General features: G+C 40.2%; 1 protein-coding gene across 2 annotated transcripts in view; it reads right to left on the reverse strand.

The window, feature by feature from the left end:
* The window catches only part of Slc9a7 (solute carrier family 9 member A7), a 174,943-nt gene that overhangs the window by 94,868 nt on the left and 59,591 nt on the right, over positions 1-20,484 (reverse strand). The window lies entirely within an intron of this gene.

A 20,484-nucleotide genomic window follows, 5' to 3' on the forward strand; every position in this document is an offset into this window, starting at 1 on the left:
ATATCAACCTATTAAGTATCCTCCTCCCTTCCTTTCTCCACCCTTTATGTCTCCTTTTCAACTTACTGGCCTCTGCTACTAAGTATTTTCATTCTCACGCAGAAGCCCAGTCATCTGTAGCTAGGATCCACATATGAGAGAGAACATGTGGCGCTTGGCTTTCTGGGCCTGGGTTACCTGACTTAGTATAATACTTTCCAGGTCCATCCATTTTTCTGCAAATTTCATAACTTCATTTTTCCTTACCGCTGAGTAGAACTCCATTGTATAAATGTACCACATCTTCATTATCCACTCATCTGTTGAGGGACATCTAGGCTGGTTCCATTTCCCAGCTATTATAAATTGAGCAGCAATAAACATGGTTGAGCTAAATGTGATTTTTTTAATAAAAGAAAAACATTCAAAACCATAATGAACTATCAGACATTTCTTAGAATTTTATTTTATTTTTTTATTCTCTTTTTATTTTCTTTCAATTTTAAAAATATTTTTATTTATTTATTTGAAGGAGAGAGAGGATGAACATGCCACAAACCACCATTTTGTGCATCTGGCTATACCTGGGCACTGAGGAATCAAACTCAGACTGGCAGGCATTTAAAGAAAGCTCCTTTAACCACTGAACCATCTCTCCAGCCCTATAATTCTCTCTTAAGAGGAAATTTCAGACTCAATTTGGTTCTTTGCTAGCAATATTAATGACAGAATGATAAAAAAAAAAACACTCCTCTACTCATTTTCCATTAATGGAGATAAGCATACCAAAAAGGAACAATGTTGAGCTAAACATGGTGGCACATATCTGTAATCCCAGCACTTGTAAGGCTGAGACAGAAGGATCATGAGTTCAAGGCCAGCCTGGGCCACATAGTGAGTTTGTAGCAGTTTCCTTCTTGTTGCTGGGACAAATCACCTGACCAGAAGCAGCTGATGGAAGGAGCAGGTTTATTTCTGGCTTACAGTTTTCATGACTAAGTCTCATTGCGGTGGCAAAAGAATGGCAGGAGCAGGAAGCTGGCTCACATTGACACATATCAGCAGTTAGAAAGCAGAAAGAGTGAGCTCAGTGTGAACACCCACTGGGGCTGGACCAACAAACTTCAAGGTCCACCCCCAATGACACACCTCCTCCACCAAAGGCTCCGCCAGCTGGAGATGAAGTATGAGGCTTAATCACAAATACATGAGGCTAGTGGGGGCTGGGCTACATAGTAAAACTCTGCATGCAGTGTTGGTGGTACAGTAGTGAGCATAGATGCCTTCCATAGGAAAATTCAGTTTAATTAAAGGGTGAGGGAAAGGAAAGAGAAAGAACAAGAAAAGAAAGAAGGAGGAGGGAAGAGGGAAGAAGGAGGAGGGAAGAAGAAGAAACTAGTATATTCTGTGTTATTGTTTGGATCTTGAATGGCCGCAAAAGTCTCGTGTGTTAAAGGTTTGGTTCTCTGCCTGGCACTACTGGATGCCGGTGGAAACCTTTAAGAGATGGAACCTAAGTAAGAGATCTTAGGTTATTAGAGGTATGCCCGCAAAGGGAAGAATAGGACCCTACCACCTTCCTCTTCTGTTTTGCACTCCCAGTCATGAGATAAATGACTTACTCTACGACGTATTCTTGCCATGGTGTTGCCACAGGCCCAAGCAAAGTAGCAAAATCAGTCATGGGCTGAAACCTCCCAAACTATGAACCAAAATAAATGTTACTTCGTTCGTAGTCAACTAACTCAGATTTTTTTTTTTTACAGCAACAGTAAGCTAGCACACTATGTGTCACATTCTGCATCTCTTATCAACATTACATGAGAACTCATGAGACACTGTACAGCAAATCGTATAGGAAATCTAGAAAAATGAAATTCTTTAAGCCGAAATGTGTCTGCATTGCATCATCATCATCATCATCATCATTATTATTATTATAAACTTGTATTACCAGATATTGTTGCCAGTTGAAATTGTGGAAAAAATCAAATCTGAATGTTTATTACAAATTTAAAATAATAATCTCAATAATCAATAAACTCAATCTGACCTGATATGAAGTGAGTTAAAAACCTGGAGAACTTTAATAACAGGTAGATTTAATTCAAAAGAGCATATTTATCATTAAACAAAAAGAGATGTCTAGGGTAAAATAACAAAATAATAATTTTAATAATAATAACAAAATTAAAAAAGCCATAATGGTTCTAGTTATCTGGTAAACTGACAAAAGACAAGCACTTAAGGTCTTCAGTGTCAGTCTTCTATTTAGGATGTAGAATTTCCATTCATCTCTTCCTGTCCAGTGACAAATCAAAGGACAGTAGAGGGTCAACCAGTATTTGCTCAGCCCTGCCCTGCTCAGTCTTGGGAATATGCTTCCCAGGTGGTACTGCCATGAATATCTTAGGGGTTTCTGGGCATCTGTACTAGACACTGAATATGTGAGATAACTACACTGAGGTGGCTGCTAGACATGGGTCACATCTCCTTGATTTCCCTGCTTTTTTCATTGTTGTCCCAGGCAAGGAGGGATCCTGAAGACTTGGGGGTTATAATCCCAATGTACCATCAGTCTCTTATGCCCACCTGTTCTCCACCAGCTCTTCCTGCATAGGAAAGTGCAAGTACTCTGATACACACTCATAGAGCCTCTGCATGAAGCAAGGGAGGAGCCCTTCGTCTGTGCACAATATAAATTTTAGTGTGCAGGGGCACTCTACAAGCCCTCTGTTGTGGAACTCTGTTCTCTGGGTATGATATGGTTGCTGCCATCTTAAAATCAGAGTAGCTATGATTACTGAGAAAAGTGGGCCTCTTACCATTCCCTTGTGGAAGAGGGAAGACAAGAGGCAGCCCAGGAGGCCCCTCCCTTCCCCAGTATATATAAGCATTGCTTGGAAGGGGTCTTCTTAGTGTCATTGTGTAGTGGTATGGTTGCCTATAACCTGCCCAGGCTCCTATAAGAATCTCCAATTCAATCATTGGTTCACCAAGCTAGACATGAATAGGATTTCTTTTTTTTTTTTTTTTTTTTTTTTTTTTTTGGTCTGTCACTGGTGCTCTATCTGGGATAAGTAGACATTTGTTCATATCGTCTCCTAAATTAAAAGTTGCTTCTTAAATTTTGATTACTAACTTCATCCTTAGCAGAGCTAATGAGATGAGGAAACCACACTCTCCAGAATCCTCACAATGAACACTAACAAAAGAGGATGTTTATATATGCAGGTGATTCCTCAATTCCAAGAAATGTTCTTGAAATCTCCCACATCACTATCATGTCTAGAGTACTAGCCAATAAGGAATATTGATTTTTAAATTTAGAAAATCTTTCCCTCTACCCAGTCCCCAATGCACCATATTAACAAAGACAAATGGTGAGGGGAATGGTGTTACCCCTTGTGGTTAAAACATGGCAGCACATATCACCACAGCAAAGGCAAATGATTAATACTACCCTAACAGTTTTGACCAAAGCTGTACCAAACCACAGAACACACTGCTACTGAGGATACTTTGACTAATTCCTCAATTCTTTTAGACTCCTGTTTGCAACAGCCATATTCCATAACATGATATTAACTTAGCAATAAGCATTTTCCACTTGAAGAAAGGATGTAATATCAGGACTGCAGAGGGGTGTGGTGTGTTTTGGTGAAAAATAATAAAAATCTAGAGAATAGCCTATCTTGCTTGCTGGATCTGAAGACATCCTTTCACAGGGAACTATAAATACCCCAGAACTACACGGAAATAAAACAGCTATGAAGATGTTTTTTAAGTTCAGAAATTTCAGTATACACACACACACACACACCCAAGGGGGTGGGCGCAGAGGTACAGTGCTCCAAATCACAAAGAGAAATGACTCACTATGTCTGTGATCGATAAAAACAGTACAGAGGATGTCAGATGATGAACAAAGGACCACTGATTTCACAGGTATATGACTAATGTCAAGAAATAATTTAATATTCAACTTTTACATAAATTATGAATAAAATTCTTTTGACATTTGATGTGGCTGAAAACAAAATGGTGAACTCAAAGGTGCAAAAATTCAAAACTTGGGCTGTAGAGATGGCTTACCAGTTAAGATGCTTGTCTGTGAAGCCTAAGGACCCAGGTTCAAATCTCCATTTCTACATGAGCCAGATGCACATGGTGGTGCATGAGTCTGGAGTTCATCTGCCATGGCTAGAAGCCCTGGCTCACTTTTATTTATTCTCTTTCATTCTCTTTCTCTTTCTCTGTATCTCTCTGCATGCAAATAAATAAATAATGTTTTAAGTTCAGACTTTTAACTTGTGGACATGAAAAAAAATGTGATTCATAACTGTATTACTATATGAAGCTGATGGTAAATAACTGCCAGCTTTTCTGATTTTAAGATATAACCACTAATACTTGATAACCCAAAAGACTAGCATGTAAATAAAAAGTTAAATTGGCAACTTTTCAAAGCCTATTATTTGCTTTTCTTTTAAGAAAACAGGACTGATGAAAGGAAGATTCTACAAAAAGTAAGGTATTTTTCACCAGGTGTGGTGGCACATGCCTTTAATCCCAGCACTTGGGAGGCAAAGGTAGAAGGACCACCATGAGTCTGAGACCAGCTTGAGACTACATAGTGAATTCTAGGCCACCTTGGGCTAAAGCAAGACCCTACTTAGAAAATATATATATATATATATATCTCCCTCTCTCTCTCCACAAAGAAAGAAAAATACATAATTTATTTATGTGCTCCTTTAAAAATTAATAGAATGAAAGCCAGGCGTGGTGGCATACATCTTTAATCCCAGCACTTGGGAGGCAGAGGTAGGAGGATCAACAATATTTCAAGGCCACCGTGAGACTCCATAGTGAATTCCAGGTCAGCCTGAGCTAGAGTGAGACCCTACCTCAAAACAAACAAACATATATATACACACATATATATACATGTAATGAGGAAGGACTGCAATCAATCACAAGCCAAGGGTGGCTTACAAAATCCAGAGGGTCATAAAGACACCAGCTCCCATTACTCTGGTGCCACTTTCCCTTTTGTAAATAAGACTGTTGAGAGAACAGTAGAACAAATGGACATGGGGTGAGGTGCAATTTTCAACAGCCATCTCTACCAGGTGCATATGTGGATCATAACATTAATAAGAATTTGGGGGCTGTAGGGATGGCTTGGTTGTTAAGTCATTTGCCTCCAAAGCAAAAGGACCCAGGTTTGATTCCCCAGGACCCACATTAGCCAGATGCACAAGGTGGCACATGAGTCTGAAGTTCATTTGGAGTGGCTGGAGGCCCTGGCACGCCCATTCTCTTTCTCTCTCTCTCTTCCTCTTTCTGTCAAATAAATAAAAATAATTTGTAGCTGGGCATGGTGGTGCATACCTTTAATCTCAGCACTGGGGAGGCAGAGGTAGAAGGATCACCATGAATTCAAGGACACCCTGAGACTACATAGTGAAATCCATGTCAGCCTGGGCTAGTATGAAACTCTACCTCAAGGCCCTGCCCCCCCCCAAGAAAAGAATTTGGTAAGCAGGAGGGGAACAGGTATGTGAACGTACTATTCCCCTTCTTATGATACCTCATCATCCTCCACAACCATTCTCATCACTGATTTTGGAGAATTCATACCTGCAGTTACACCCATTCCCAGGTAATTACTACTTTTTATGTAGATTTGCTTTCTTTGGACATTTCATGTAAATGGTATCATATAATACGTGATCTTTTGTGCCAGCTTCTTTCACTGAGTATAGTGTTTCCAAGGTTCATCCATGCTGAAGGCATATATTGGTACTTCATTCCCTTTTATTGCTGAATAGTATTTCATCCTATGGATATACCATGTTTGTTTATATGCTCACTAGCTGATGAACATTTGTACTATTTCCCCTTTTTATTATTGTAAATATTTCTGCTATGGAACATCTCCATACAAGTCTGTGTGGACATATGTTTTCATTCCTCCAGAAGATACCTAAGAGTGGAAGTGCTGTATTATAGATAAGTCTTTGTTTAAAAAAAAAAAACTGCCAATCGGTTCCATTTGGGATAGTGTGTACCATTTTATATTCTCACTAGAACATCTAGTTTGTTTACAGGCTCAGAATTTTATTGTCATATGATTATATCTATTTTAGAATTGTACATGTTACCTCATTTTGGCTTTAACTTGCATTTCCCTAATGCCCAAGGTAACTATGCCATAGGGTATCTTCTTTGGGAAATTACCTACTCATTCAAAATTTTTGTCATACTTTAAACTAGACTACATTTAAACTGAATTACAAAGCCAATTATGTGTCCTAGATACATAAATTAATATTTTCCTAGCTTAATGTTATATTTATTTTTATGCTTTCTACACATTTTGGTAGTCTTGGTTCTTTCATTTAAGTCTCGGATAGGATTGGAGTCATTTTTGAGCACAGTCTCAGGTTATAGTCCAAATTCCCCCTTTTGTACTTAGATATCCAATTTCATAACATTTGTTGAAATAAAATGCTACACTTAAAAAAATAATTCAAGTTCAATTACCACCCCATTTATAAAGCCCTCTAACAGCAGGTCTAAAGCTGTGGTACCCAGAGTTACCTGAGGAACCAGCTGAAATACAGAACCCAGGACCTCTGATGGAGCTTTAGGTCTTGTAGGTCTGAAGTATGGATAAGGCACTTTTATCTAAATCAGTTCTTTTGTTGTTAGTTTTTTTGGATTTATTTATTTTTGTCATTTTCATACATGTATATAATGTATTTTGTTTACACTCACCCCATTACCTTCTCTTTTTCCCTTAGATAACATTATTTATTTATTTATTTATTTAATTCATTTATTTATTTGAGAGAGAAAGAGGCAGGGAGAGAAAAGGAAAGAACGGGCACGCCAACGCCTTCAGCCACTGCAAATGAACTCCAGATGCATGAGCCCCCCCTTGTGCATCTGGTTTGTGTGGGGCCTGGAGAATCGAACCAGGATCCTTTGGCTTTGCAGGCAAACACCTTAATCACTAAACCATCTCTCCAGCCCTATATAATGTTTTAAATCCAATTCCAATGTACAGTATGAGGCTATATTTCTCCATAATGCCAGAAAAGGCTTTGGTATTTTAAGGTGTGATCTTTTAAGTACTGACTATATTCTCTTCTCACTAATTTTCTGGGTAAAGGAATTTGTGCAAATATACTCATCCCACCTTACAAAGGGTTCAAACAATGGGGCTGTAGCTCAAAATCACAGCACACACTTAGCATGTGTGAGGCCTTACATCCCATCCCTAGCACTGGAGTGTGGTAGAAGTACTTACTGATTGATAACTCTCAACAATATAACAGAAAATCTGTAAATTACCATTGCTGTTATGAAAAAGGCCAACTTGAAGTAAAGAAATAATCTGAGTCCATAGTTCGAGGAAACAAAAGTTCTGAGTGCAAGATATTAAAAGTGTACAACCAAGCTCCTCATCCAAAGGTTTGACCTCCCACCCAATGCCCTATTCTTCAAGAGCTGAATTTGCTAACATTTGACTAAACTCAAGATTGAAGAAGGCTGTGAGTTTAAAAGCACACACAAGGGGCTGGAGAGATGGCTTAGCAGTTAAGGTGCTTGCCCATAATGCCTAAGAACTCATGTTTGAATATCCAGGTCTCAAGTAGCCAAATGTACAGTGACGCCAGCACTCAATGTTGCAATGTGCCACAAGGGGGTATGTACATCTGGCATTTGTTCTAAGTGGCTGAAGGCCCTGGTGCGCCCATTCTCTCTCTTTCTCTCTAAATAATAAATAAAGTAAAGAAAACACAGGGCTGGAGAGATGGCTCAGCAGTTAAGGCACTTGCCTGCAATGCCTGATGACCTAAGTTCAGTTCTCCAGCACCCATGTAAAGCCAAATGTACAAAGTAATGCATGCATCTGTAGTCCATTTGCAATGGCTAGAGATCCTGGCCCACCCATTCTCTTTCATTTGCTTGCTCTTTCCCTCTATCCCTCCCTCCTTGCAAATATATATTTTTTTAAAGTACATACACACAAGCTGAGCCTGGTGTCACACATCAGTAACCCTAGCACTCAGAAGGATGAAGCAGTGGAACTACAAGTTCTAGGCTAGCTTGACTTCATAGCCAGATCCTGTCTGAAAAAAAGGCAATTCAGGCCGGGCATGGTGGCTCACACCTTTAATCCCAGCACTCGGGAGGCAGAGGTAGGAGGATTGTTGTGAGTTCAAGGCCACCCTGAGACTCCATAGTGAATTCCAGGTCAGCCTTGGCTAGAGTGAGACCCTACCTCAAAAAAAAAAAAAAAAAAAAAGGCAATTCAGCTAAACACCAGCTACACTTCAGAATAAATCAGTCTTTTCTCTGAGCTTCTAACCTGGAATTCTCTCTATGCTCACTCCACCCTAACCACCTTTACAAGTTAAATATCCTCCAAGTCACAATGAAGATACCACTTGGAATAAGGCCCTTAACCGTACTGGACCATGCAGGCATCTTAGACTTCCAGCCTCCAAAATTGTGGAAAAATACATTTCTCTTGTTTAAGTCACCCAGCCTATTATATAGATTGATCATTTTCTTCTCTGAAAATATAAATTGCTGAAATAGAAAACCTTTGAACACTGACACATCACTCCAACAGTTGCAGATTTTGGAGCATCTTGGATATTGGGTTTGGAGATTAGGGATGTTGTGATCTCTGGTTTTCAATTTGATAGGATTTAGAATCACCAATGGAAACAAATATCTGGGAATGTCTATGAGAGATTTTCTTCTTTTATTTATTTATTTGAGAGCAACAGACACAGAGAGAGAAAGAGGCAGAGAGAGAAAGAGGCAGAGAGAGAAAAAATGGGCGTGCCAGGGCTTCCAGCCCCTGCAAACGAACTCCAGACGCGGGCGCCCCCTTGTGCATCTGGCTAACGTGGGACCTGGGGAACCGAGCCTCGAACCGGGGTCCTTAGGCTTCACAGGCAAGCACTTAACCGCTAAGCCGTCTCTCCAGCCCTGAGAGATTTTTTAGATTAGATTAATTGATATGGAAGGACCTGCCCTGTAGGCAGCACCTTTCTATGGGCTGGCGTCCTGGATTGAATAAAAAGGAGAAAGCAAGCCAAGCACTAGCCTTCATTGCTCTTTGCTTCCTCACTGTGGGATGAATGTGACCAACTGTCTCAAGCTCCTGACACCATGCCTTCTCCACCACTATAGACCATAACCTGGAACGTTAAGCTAAAGATAAACGCTTCCGGCCTTAAACCAATTTTTGTCAGGGATTTTGGCCCAGCAATGAGAAGGTAAATGATACAGATGCTTACTCAAGAAAGTTTATTGAAATATTTTAAAATCTGATAAACTCCAAAAATCTGAAATACTGGTCTAATCATTTCAGATAAAGGATATTCAACCTTTATTTTGTCATAGAAGCCCAAGATGACTATCACAGTCTATTTTGGGGAGACTGAAGGTGGCTTCTCCAGACCAATAATATCCCCACAACTAAGAGACTCAATCAGAAAATATTTTCTTTAAAGATAAGAAATTAAAGTCCCCCCATTCCAACAAAGGATCCCCACCCCTACTTGAGAGTTTTTTGGTTTGTTTGTTTGTTTGTTTTTTGTTTTTACTTTTCTCATACCACCATTACAGTGAGGTTTCTTCATCTTCCAAAGGAGAAACTGACCACATAACCTCCTGGTATGAACTCCACTTTCATACAAAGTATTATCCTAATACACTAATCAAAAAACTAAGGCTGAAAAGATGGCTTAGAGGTTAAGGAACTTGCCTGTAAAGCCTAAGGACCCTGGTTCACTTCCCCGGTACCCATGTAAGCCAGATGCACAATGGTGGTACATGCGTCAGGAGTTTGTTTGCAGTGGCTAGAGGACCTGGCACGCCCATTCCCTCACTTTTTTTTTTTTTTTTTTTTTTTTTTGGTTTTCCGAGATAGGGTCTCACTCTAGCCCAGGCTCACCTGGAATTCACTAGGAATCTCAGGGTGGCCTCGAACTCACAGTGATCCTATCTCTGCCTCCCAAGTGCTGAGATTAAAGGCATGCGCCACCACGCCCGGCTTCACATTTTTTGTAGTTAGATTACCCTCAAGATTGAAACACAAACTTCATTTTTATTTCCAATAAATATTCAACACACAACCTGAAGATAATTTCTCTATATTAGTGTACTTACATTTTTACTACAGACTGTCATGTGCCAAAGTGCCCATTTATAGTATCACATTATGGTTGAGATCTTTGGGATTTTGGAATATTTTGAATTTCAAGGTTTTCGATTAAGGATTCTCAACCTTTACTAGTAAAATGACTAGAAGAAAATATACAACATTCACTTTCAAAATCTTACTGTGAAATATATCTAATACACAAATGACTACACAGCACACACATATAAGGAACAAAGTATAACTAGGAAGAAATACAAAGGAGAAGAGCTTGAAGGTACTAGTATTTTCTGTTTCTTAACATGGATAGTGAACAGATATTTGTTTACTCAATTTTTAGCTCCATGTTAACATACTGTTTTGTATACTTACTATATATTTTTTTAATTTTTTAAGAATGGTCTACCAGACATCTCTGCATCCACCACTCAACTTCAACAACAGTACATTACCAAGATGGCTAAAAACCACTTTGTCCCTTCCCTTAATCAAGGCCCTCACTTCCTCCCATCCCATTCCCAGGAAACTACTAGTTTGAATTGTTTGCTCTGTAATTATTTATGTTTTTATGTTATTTAACTTTTCATGCCATGAATTATGCTATAAGTTGTTTTTATCCACTCTATAATATTTTGTGGAAGTAATCCACATGGATATATAGCTCTTCTTCATGCATTATTGTCAGCATGAGGACATATTTTCCTTCTGTTTCTCTGAGGCATTTTCTGTATAATTTCTTTAGATACATCATTCACATCACAAATTCTTTCTTCAATTCTTTATCCTACCTGCTGAATTTGTAGTTTCAATGGCTATTAGTCATTTCTTCAAATTCTATTTGTTTCTTTTCCTAGTATATATGACTTTTTGTTTGTCAACATAATCTGAACTAAGAATTGAATATATTTAGAACCCTTAGCTCTGTACTTTGTGGCTACGGTTCACTTACTTTAATCTACTTCCCAGGACAGGTAACAACAAATTATTATCAAAGGCCTAAATGTCTCCTCTAAAGTGGACAGATAACAAAGTGTACAGCTATTATATTAAAAAGAATGCAACAACTTTACACCCTGTGTAGTAAGTGGAAAATGTAGGATGCAAAACAAATTATGTAGCATATTATCTGGAGCATGAGCAATAAAAAAGAAAAATCTATCTACAGCAGGTAAATTGGAAACTTTATGGAAAGTCTTCACAATAAAATGTAGCAGTGGGGCTGGAGAAATAGCTCAGGCAGCAAAGTGCTTGTCTTGCAAATATGAGGAACTAAACTCAATCCCTTATGCCCATATAAAATGTTTAGTGTGGTGGTACCTGTTTGTAATCTCAGTGTTAGGGAGGAAGAGGCAGGGAATCCCTAGGGCTCACTGACCAGTGTCTAGCATAGTTATTGAACTCCAGGTCAATGAAGGACCCTGTCTCAAAGGAGGTGCATGGCATTCCTGCAGATGCCACATGAGAGTTTTCTCTGGCCTCCACAAACACAGCTACATGATAATCACACATGCATAAAATAAATTTTAAAAAGAAAATGCAATAGTTACTGTTTCCAGTGAGAAGATTTGTATGGCTAAAGGCCAGAAGGAAAGTAGGACTTGATTTTCACTACCAAGTCATTTGTGCTTTACGTCACATGCAGTGTATATTTCCTATTAAAAATGAAACTGGGGCTGGAGAGATGGCTTAGCGGTTAAGCGCTTGCCTGTGAAGCCTAAGGACCCCAGTTCGAGGCTCGGTTCCCCAGGTCCCACGTTAGCCAGATGCACAAGGGGGCGCACGCGTCTGGAGTTCGTTTGCAGAGGCTGGAAGCCCTGGCGCGCCCATTCTCTCTCTCCCTCTATCTGTCTCTCTGTGTCTGTCGCTCTCAAATAAATAAATTAAAAAAAATGAACAAAAAATAAAAAAAAAAATGAAACTGATAGGGCCAGGCGCGGTGGCACACGCATTTAATCACAGCACTTGGGAGGCGCAGGTAGGTGTACTGTTGTAAGTTCGAGGCCACCCTGAGACTACATAGTGAATTCCAGGTCAGCCTGAGCTAGAGTGAGACCCTACCTTGGAAAACAAAAGAAAGGAAAGAAAAAGAAAAGGAAAGAAGGAAGGAAGGAAAGAAAGAAGAAAGGAAGGAAGAAAAGGAAGAGGAGGAAAGAAAAAAGGAAGGAAGGAAGGAAGGCGATAGCTAAGTGCTAAAGTAAGTCATGGCACTTGCTATTTGCTCCCACTTGGCACACACTGTCTCATCTTTCGTGTTATGTCTTCAGGTCCCCAAGCTCCCACCCCGTCTACCTAATAAGAGCACCATCTGCGTCGCAGCCACTCCTTCCTCTATGTTGTAGTTGCCTGTATAACTTTTACTGTATGTCTACCCTTAGAACCAAATGCTCCACTGAACCCAGAACAATATGTTCAATGTGGTCATCCTTTGATAAACGTCCACTGAAAGGAATAAAAATCAAAAACTGAAATTTGACTACAAGTAGTAGTAATATATTAAAGCATCAGTTCCTTAAACTATGAAATTAATGTTTTTTTCCCCTACAACTTATGACCAGGTTTTATCAGGCAATCAAATAGTATCTGAAAAGATTAGAATTCTGTTTTTGCTGCAACTTCCTCAGTCATAAAATTAGTATCTGGGAATCAGCCAAAGTCAACAATTAAGTCACATTAATAACATGATAAGAAATGCTTCACATCACATAACCAGCAAAATCTTTTATATGTTTCTAAGGGCAGATAAAGTATAATTGTACAATGACTTTAATTCAACCCAACTCCAAACTGACTTATATTGAATAGGCTACTTGATAAAATTATTTTAAAACAAAACAGAGTGTGATAGCTCTAACAGCAAATGTGCTCATCTTGCTAAGAGTTGTTCCCAACAGGTAGCCCGCCCCTGCATGTTAGGAGGGGAAGGCTCTAGGCTCTAGAGTGGATGCCCAAAGACCAGAAGCTGGCCAGGACACAGAGCCTTCTCTCCCAAGTCCCAAAACACACACACACACACACACACACACACACACACACACACACACACACACGCCCCAAATGTATATACATAGCTAACAGTAAAGCTGAGCAAATTGTGAGATAGGTAACACAAGAGAAGCAAAACTGCCACAATGGGGAACAGAACGAATAATTCTTTCATGGGGAAAAAGGAGCTGAAGAAAAACAGTCACAATGGTGACTTCTTAATTGGACCTTATATGATGAGTCAGACTCTATGGAGGAAAGAGGAAGGAGGCTGTAAACTACACTTTAGAGAATGCTCCCACTCTGCATGTGGTGGGCAAGTGAACACAAGACACAGAGGCACAGCCAGAACTGGCCATGCTGGGGACAAAGGGGAAGAGAGAAACCCAAGAGTCACAAGTAAGAGTGCCTCCATCCCTTTGAACTAGGAAAACAACATCAACCTGTACAACACAGGAAACAGAGCACAAAGACTTCTAGGCTGAAGAGGAGGCACAAGCAAGCCTCAAGTTTAGAAGTTATCACAGCAGCAGCATTGAGAATGAACTGCAGGAGAGAAACACTGAGTTCAAGAGCTTTAGCAATTTTACTAAAAGCATCATGACCCTTTGGGGCAGGGATCACAATCATTTCTCCAATGAAGATTCTCTCATCATCCTGTTTCTCACCACTTCTTTCTTTCATTCAAGGGTTGGCTATGGTTCAAGTTCACAAAAATGGGTTCTAGAAAAGTTGCCCATTGAAACTTTCTTTTTTGTCTTTTGTTTTTTGAGGTAGGGTCTCACTCTAGCTCAGGCTGACCTGGAATTCACTATATATTCTCAGGGTGGCCTCGAACTCACAGTGATCCTCTTACCTCTGTCTCCCGAGTGCTGGGATTAAAGGTGTGCACTACCACACCCAGCTCCATTCAATCTGTTTTAAAAAGTTATTTACTGGACTGAAGAGATGGCTTTGTGGTTAAGGTGTTTGCCCGTAAAGCCAAAGGACCTTAGTTCATTTCCCCAGGACCCACGTAAGCCAGGTGCACAAGGTGGCACATGCATCTGGAGTTCATTTGCAGTGGCTGGAGGCCCTGGTGCCCAATTCTCACCCCTTCTTACTCTGCCTCTCTCTCTCTCAAATAAATAAACATATTTTTAAAAACAGAAAATAAAAATATGTCTTTAAAAAAGGTTATTTATTGTCGAACATGGTAGCACATGCCTTTAATCCCAGCACTTAGGAGGCTTGTCATGAGTTCAAGGACACCCTAAGACAACATGGCAAATTCCAGGTCAGCATAGGCTAGAGCAAACCCCTACCTCAAAAAAAAAAAAAAAGGTACTTTATTGATTTTTTTTAATTTAAAAAAAAGTCCTCTTAAATCCCCTCTCTCCCATCCCAGTTCTACTGAGGGTCTTCTTTGGTGGATTTATTGGCATTCATTGTGGAGACCAAGAGGCCTCAGTATGTCTGTGCCCCTCACCCCCAGGACATGGTGTCTCAGACTATTCCTACCTGCCCTGAGGCTCTTACAATCTTACCACTCCCTCTTTTGCAATGGTCCCTGAACAAGATAGAGATCTGATTTAGTGTTGAGTTTTCTGTAGCCTCTGGATTCCTGTTTAAATGAGATTTGAGTGACTACAATGTCTGTTTCCATCTCCCTGGAATTGGTTATCAGGCTAGCCTTGACAGCAGCATTTATGTACTCATTCCTCTGCAATGACTCCTAGGCCCAGGCATGTCTGCCCTCTATTCTTGATGTGATGATATATCCTGGTTCTCCCCACTATTCTCTACCATCTACCCCATTAGAGCACACCCTGGGATCCAGTGATTTCCTCCCCATTTAATCTTACTAATAAGGGATACATCAATCAAATGCTATTGGAAGGGCCTTTTTTGGCTCCTAAGTCAAATGAAACAAAAAGAACCAACTGGGGAAATGTGTACTTGACAAATATAAAAATACTGTGATTTGGGGCTGGAGAGATGGCTCAGAGGTTAAGGCACTTTCCAGCAAAGCCTAAGGACCCAGGTTTGATTCCCTAGTACCCACATAAAGGTCTTTCTCAAATAAATAAATAAAATTTAAAATGTAGTACTTGAGTTTAAAAAAATACTATGATTTTAGCTGGGTATGGTGGCACATACCTTTAATCCCAGCAATCAGTAGGCCAAGGTAGGAGGATTGCTATGAGTTTGAGGTCTGAGACTTCACAATAAATCCCAGGTCAGCCTGGGCTAGAGCAACCCTACCTCAAGAAAAACTGTTATTTTAGGGGCTGGAGAGATGTCTTAGAGGTTAAGCACTTGCCTGTGAAGCCTAAGGACCCTGGTTCAAGGTTTGATTCTCCAGGACCCACGTTAGCCAGATGCACAAAGGGGTGCATGCATTTAGAGTTCGTTTGCAGTGGCTGGAGGCCCTGGCGTGCCCATTCTCAATCTCTCTCTCTCCCTCCCTCCCTCCCTCTCTCTCTCTGTCTCTCTCTCTCTCTCTCTCTCTTCCCCCCCTCTTCCTCTCACTCTTTCTCTGTCTGTTGCTTTCAAATAAATAAAACAAAAATATTTTTTAAAAACTTATGTTTAATGGGTGACAATGTCTCATAGGTACATTATTACAATACCCCTTATCTTTTGGAGGTAAATAGTGAAATGTTTACAAATAAAATGATATAATATCTGGATCTGCATCAAAGACATTTTCATTTAGGGAAAGCTAACTGGGAGGCACAAATGAAAGAAGATGGACACATGGATTTTTGTTCATTATATTATTATCTTTATTTGTATGCATTTGAAAAATCCCACAATAAAAGTCCAACTTAAAAGGTCACTCAAATAGCATAAAGATTTAAGGAGTGGCTCTAGCGAACACATTTTTATCTCCAGTGCTCCAGAGCCTTTGTTCAATCTTCTGTTCACGATCTCTCTGAAGCCTTGAGCTTAGCAGGTCACAGCCATGGCTCTCACTCCTGCCTGTTCGCATTGTTTCTCTTCCCCATTCCTGCCAGAGCCAGCTCCCCGTGAGTCATCCTTAACTCATTTACACCCACAAGCATCAACGAGGTTCCACACACTGAAAGCCATTCTTCTCACATGAATTTTTCTTCACAACCTTTTCATGCCTTTGCATTCAGCTCACGTTGCTCAGCAATCTACCTCAAACCCTCAAAACTACTGCAATGAAAATAATCCTGAAAAAAACATCACTGCACAGATTAAAGAGTCTAAAGACTCTTTGCAAGCCAAAGGACAAATCTTGGCTGCTCAGCAACAGGATCTGTTGCTCTCTTCATGTTTATAAGGCACCGCGACTTTCCTGATAACGTCTGAGTGAATTAATTCAGTTCTTACTAAGGATGTAAAAGCTATGGTAGAGCAGATTAAGGACTGGACTTGTGTGACACAGCCAGCATCCTCTTGGTGGTGTGTTGACACCAGTGTCTACCCTGACTCCCTTCTCAAGAGAAGGATCCCAGGACCCACATATTCAAGGCAGCTGCCTGATGAACTGGGCAAATTATAGTAACAAGATGGAGACTAAAGATTCAAATTCAAACCAAATCAACTGGCTTCCTACAGAGTGACAGCATCTAAGCCAAAGAAGCCAAAAGCATTATCAGCCAGGCATAATGGCGCATGCCTTTAATCCCAGCACTCAGGAAGCAAAGATAAGAGGATCACTGTGAGTTCAAGGCCAGCCTGAGACTACACAGTAAATTCCAGGTCAGCCTGGGCTAGAGTGAGACCCTACCTTGAAAAAAAATAATAACAATGAAAGAAACCATTATTGACCATGAAAGGGAAGACATGAAACCACAGCCAGAACTTACTCTGTGATGAGAATTCCAAATGGTATTATGAATCACCTTTATTAAAGGTACTCAAAATAGGTTATCAAAGCACAAGCGGGACGTATTTAGGGGATGTGTTATATGTCAGCCACTGAGAACAGAGCCTCATCCAGTTTGGTGTTTATTTCTTCTTTCTACATGTCTCTCAGTCACTCAGCCCCAAATTAAGCTTGTTTTCAAAGAGATAAAAAAATGTCTCCCTGGCCTCAAAGCAGTGCATCAGTGCAGCTCAGGAATACTGAGCAGAACAAAGCAACATCCAGGATTGGTGATAATAATCCACTTAGTGACAATACAACAACTGGCATCTCCCCAGATGGTACACACAACAAATGCTTCCTAAGTAGTTCACCACATGCCAGGTTCTAGGAATACAGCAGTCAATAAAGGAACCCACTCTATAAGACAGTGCACAACACAAAAGGGGACAGGCCAGAACTAGTATATAACAGTTCCTGTCCTCTGACAGTCCACAGCCCATTGAAAGCTAATTGTGCAAAAGAAAAAAAAAAAGCAATTGTAAGTCTCCATCAAATATCCCTCTGGTTAACATAGCAGTGAGATGCTCAAGGTTCTCAGGGGACTCATCAGCAGCCAAATGCTGTGTAGGAAAGGAGAGCACCCCACCATCTGGCTGAATGCTCACAGAAATCTAGTACAACAGAAGGAGAGGTCTTCTGCAAGATACACAGCCATAAGTAAAGCAATAGAATATGGTGACAAGAAAATATGAATGGGGCAGGTGGCTTCAGAAGTAAAAGTGTTAATCCTAAAAGCTTTGGGCTCAGGTGACTGGGAAGATGTTCACAGCATTAACACATGACAAAGACCAGTGAGACAGTTATTTTTCAAAATGGAAAGTACAGGGCTGGAGAAATTGTTTAGTGGCTAAGGCGCATGCCTGTGAAGCCTAAGGACCCAGGTTTGATTTTCTAGGTCCCACATAAGCCAGATGCATATGGTGGCACACGTGTCTGGAGTTCGTTTGCAGTGGCTGGAAGCTCTGGTGTGCCCACTCTCACTTTCTCTCTCTCCCTTTCTCTCTGACTCTAATAAATAAATAGAAATAAAATCTTAAAAAAGTAAATAAAATGGAAAGTACAGCCTAGAGCTGGGCATGGTGGCACACGCCTTTAATTCCAGCACTTGGGAGGCAGAGGTAGGAGGATTGCCATGACTTTGAGGCCACCCTGAGACTACACAGTGAATTCAGGCCAGCCTTAGCGAAAGTGAAACCTTACCTCAAAATAACAAAAAATAAAAAATAAAAAGTTCAGCCTAGCAAGGCAGTGCATACCTGTAATCCTGATGTTGTGAGTTCCAAGCCAGGCTGGGATACATAGCAAGACCCTGTTCCCCTTCCCCAAAACAACAAAAAGGTACTAACAATGTTAACCACATATGCTGATTTTAGAGCATGATGTATTCAACTAGAAATGGATAAACCATGTAGATATTTGCCTCCAGGAAAGACAATGAACTAAATTTCTCTTTAGGAAGAAAGGGGCTTATTTTTGTAGTTTGTCTTCTTTTGTAAATTTTGAATTTTGTACTATGATATATATTATTCTGTCAAAGTTAGTTTTTTTCAATTTTTTGTTTATTTTTATTTATTTATCTATTTAAAAGTGACAGACAGAGAAAGAGGTAGAGAGAGAGAGAGAGAGAGAGAGAGAATGGTCACACCAGGGCCTCCAGCCCCTGCAAACGAACTCCAGACCCGTGCGCCCCCTTGTGCATCTGGCTAATGTGGGTCCTGGGGAATCAAGCCTTGAACCTGGGTCCTTAGGCTTCACAGGCAAGCGCTTAACCGCTAAGCTATCTCTCCAGCCCCAAAGTTAGTTTTTAAGGGCTGGACAGATTGCTTAGCGTTAAGGCGCTTGCCTGTGAAGCCCAAGGCCTCATGCTCTACTCTCCAGGTCCCACATAAGCCAGACGCACAAAATGACATAAGCGTGCAAGGTTGCACATTCATACAAGGAGGTGCACGCATCTGGAGTTTGATTTTAGTGGCTGGAGGCCCTGGCACACCAATTCATTCATTCTCTCCCTCTTTCTCTCTCTCTCACATTAAAAGGCCCTGGCACACCAATTCATTCATTCTCTCCCTCTTTCTCTCTCTCTCACATTAAAAAGGCCAGTCTGATGGACTTGCCTTTAAAAAAAATAGTTTTTAAAAACTAGGAACTAAACACACAAACCTAGAAAAGTATACTGTTATTTGCTTATTTAAATTTACTTTGGAGAACTAGAACAAAGATGTGGCTGTGGAATAAAAACCAAAATAACAGTAGATGAAACAAGACAGAAATTGATTTTACTCTCATGTGAAAGCAGACCTGTGGCTGGGAGATGGCTCAGTAGTTAAGGCATTTGCCAAGCCTAACAACCTGAGTTCAATTCCCCAGTTCCCAAATAAAGCCAGATGCACAAAGTGGTACATACATCTGGAGTCAGTGTGCACTGGCTGGAGGACCTAGCATGCCCTTTCTGTCTATCTGTCTGTCTCTCTCTCTGCTTGCAAATATATAAATAAAACTTTAAAAAAAAAAAAGAGGGCCTAGGTTGGAGAGGTGACTCAATGGTTAAGGCATTTGCCTAAAAAGCCTAAGTACCCAGATTTGATTCCCCAGTGCCCATGTACAATTAGATGCACAATGCGCTGCATGTATCTGGAGTTCATTTGCTATGGCTAGAGGCCCTGATGGGCCCATTCACTCTATTTGTCTCTTTCTCTTTCATTCACAAATAAATCAATAAATAAAATGTATAGAAATTATTATTTAAAAAACCTGCCTAAGCATTCCTGGGGTGAAATAATGACTACTTTACCTGGGATATCATTCTCGCCATCAGACCCACCTTTTAGGCACAGAGAAATGAGGAAAGAACAAGGGTACATACTCTTTTTCTTTGAGAAAATATTCTCTAATTTTGATACACTGCTTTTATTTTTGTATCATATTGGCCAGCACTTGGTCACATGGTCACATGTGGCTACAAGAGAGGTAAGAAAACAGTCTTATTTCTGGGAGGCCACTTATTATTCTAGAATTACATTACTACCAGAACAACTGGAAGCAGATTCTGGGGGTATAGTAACATTTTCAGTTTTATTTACGGTGTGGAATTTGCAGCATCTCCATTCTTTTGCCTAATGCTATGTCTTGAGATTTACTTATGTTGAAATATGTAAATTCATGGATGCACATTGCTGTTTAGTCACATACTACACACAATCTTATATGAGGGCTCAGGTGACAGATTTGCTTTACAATCCAGGATTTAAATTCTCTTCTTTTTATTTTTATTTTTATTTTGAGAGAGAGAGAAAAAGAGGAAGAGAAGGGGAGAGAGAGAGAGAGACAATGGGTGTACCAGGGCCTTCAGCCACTGCAAAAGAACTCCAGACGTATGTAACACCTTGTGCACATGTACAATATTGCTGTGTGTCTGGCTATGTGGGACCTGAAGATTTGAACATGA

Source organism: Jaculus jaculus, chromosome X, assembly GCF_020740685.1.
Source record: "Jaculus jaculus isolate mJacJac1 chromosome X, mJacJac1.mat.Y.cur, whole genome shotgun sequence".
In the NCBI taxonomy this organism is placed as follows: domain Eukaryota; kingdom Metazoa; phylum Chordata; class Mammalia; order Rodentia; family Dipodidae; genus Jaculus; species Jaculus jaculus.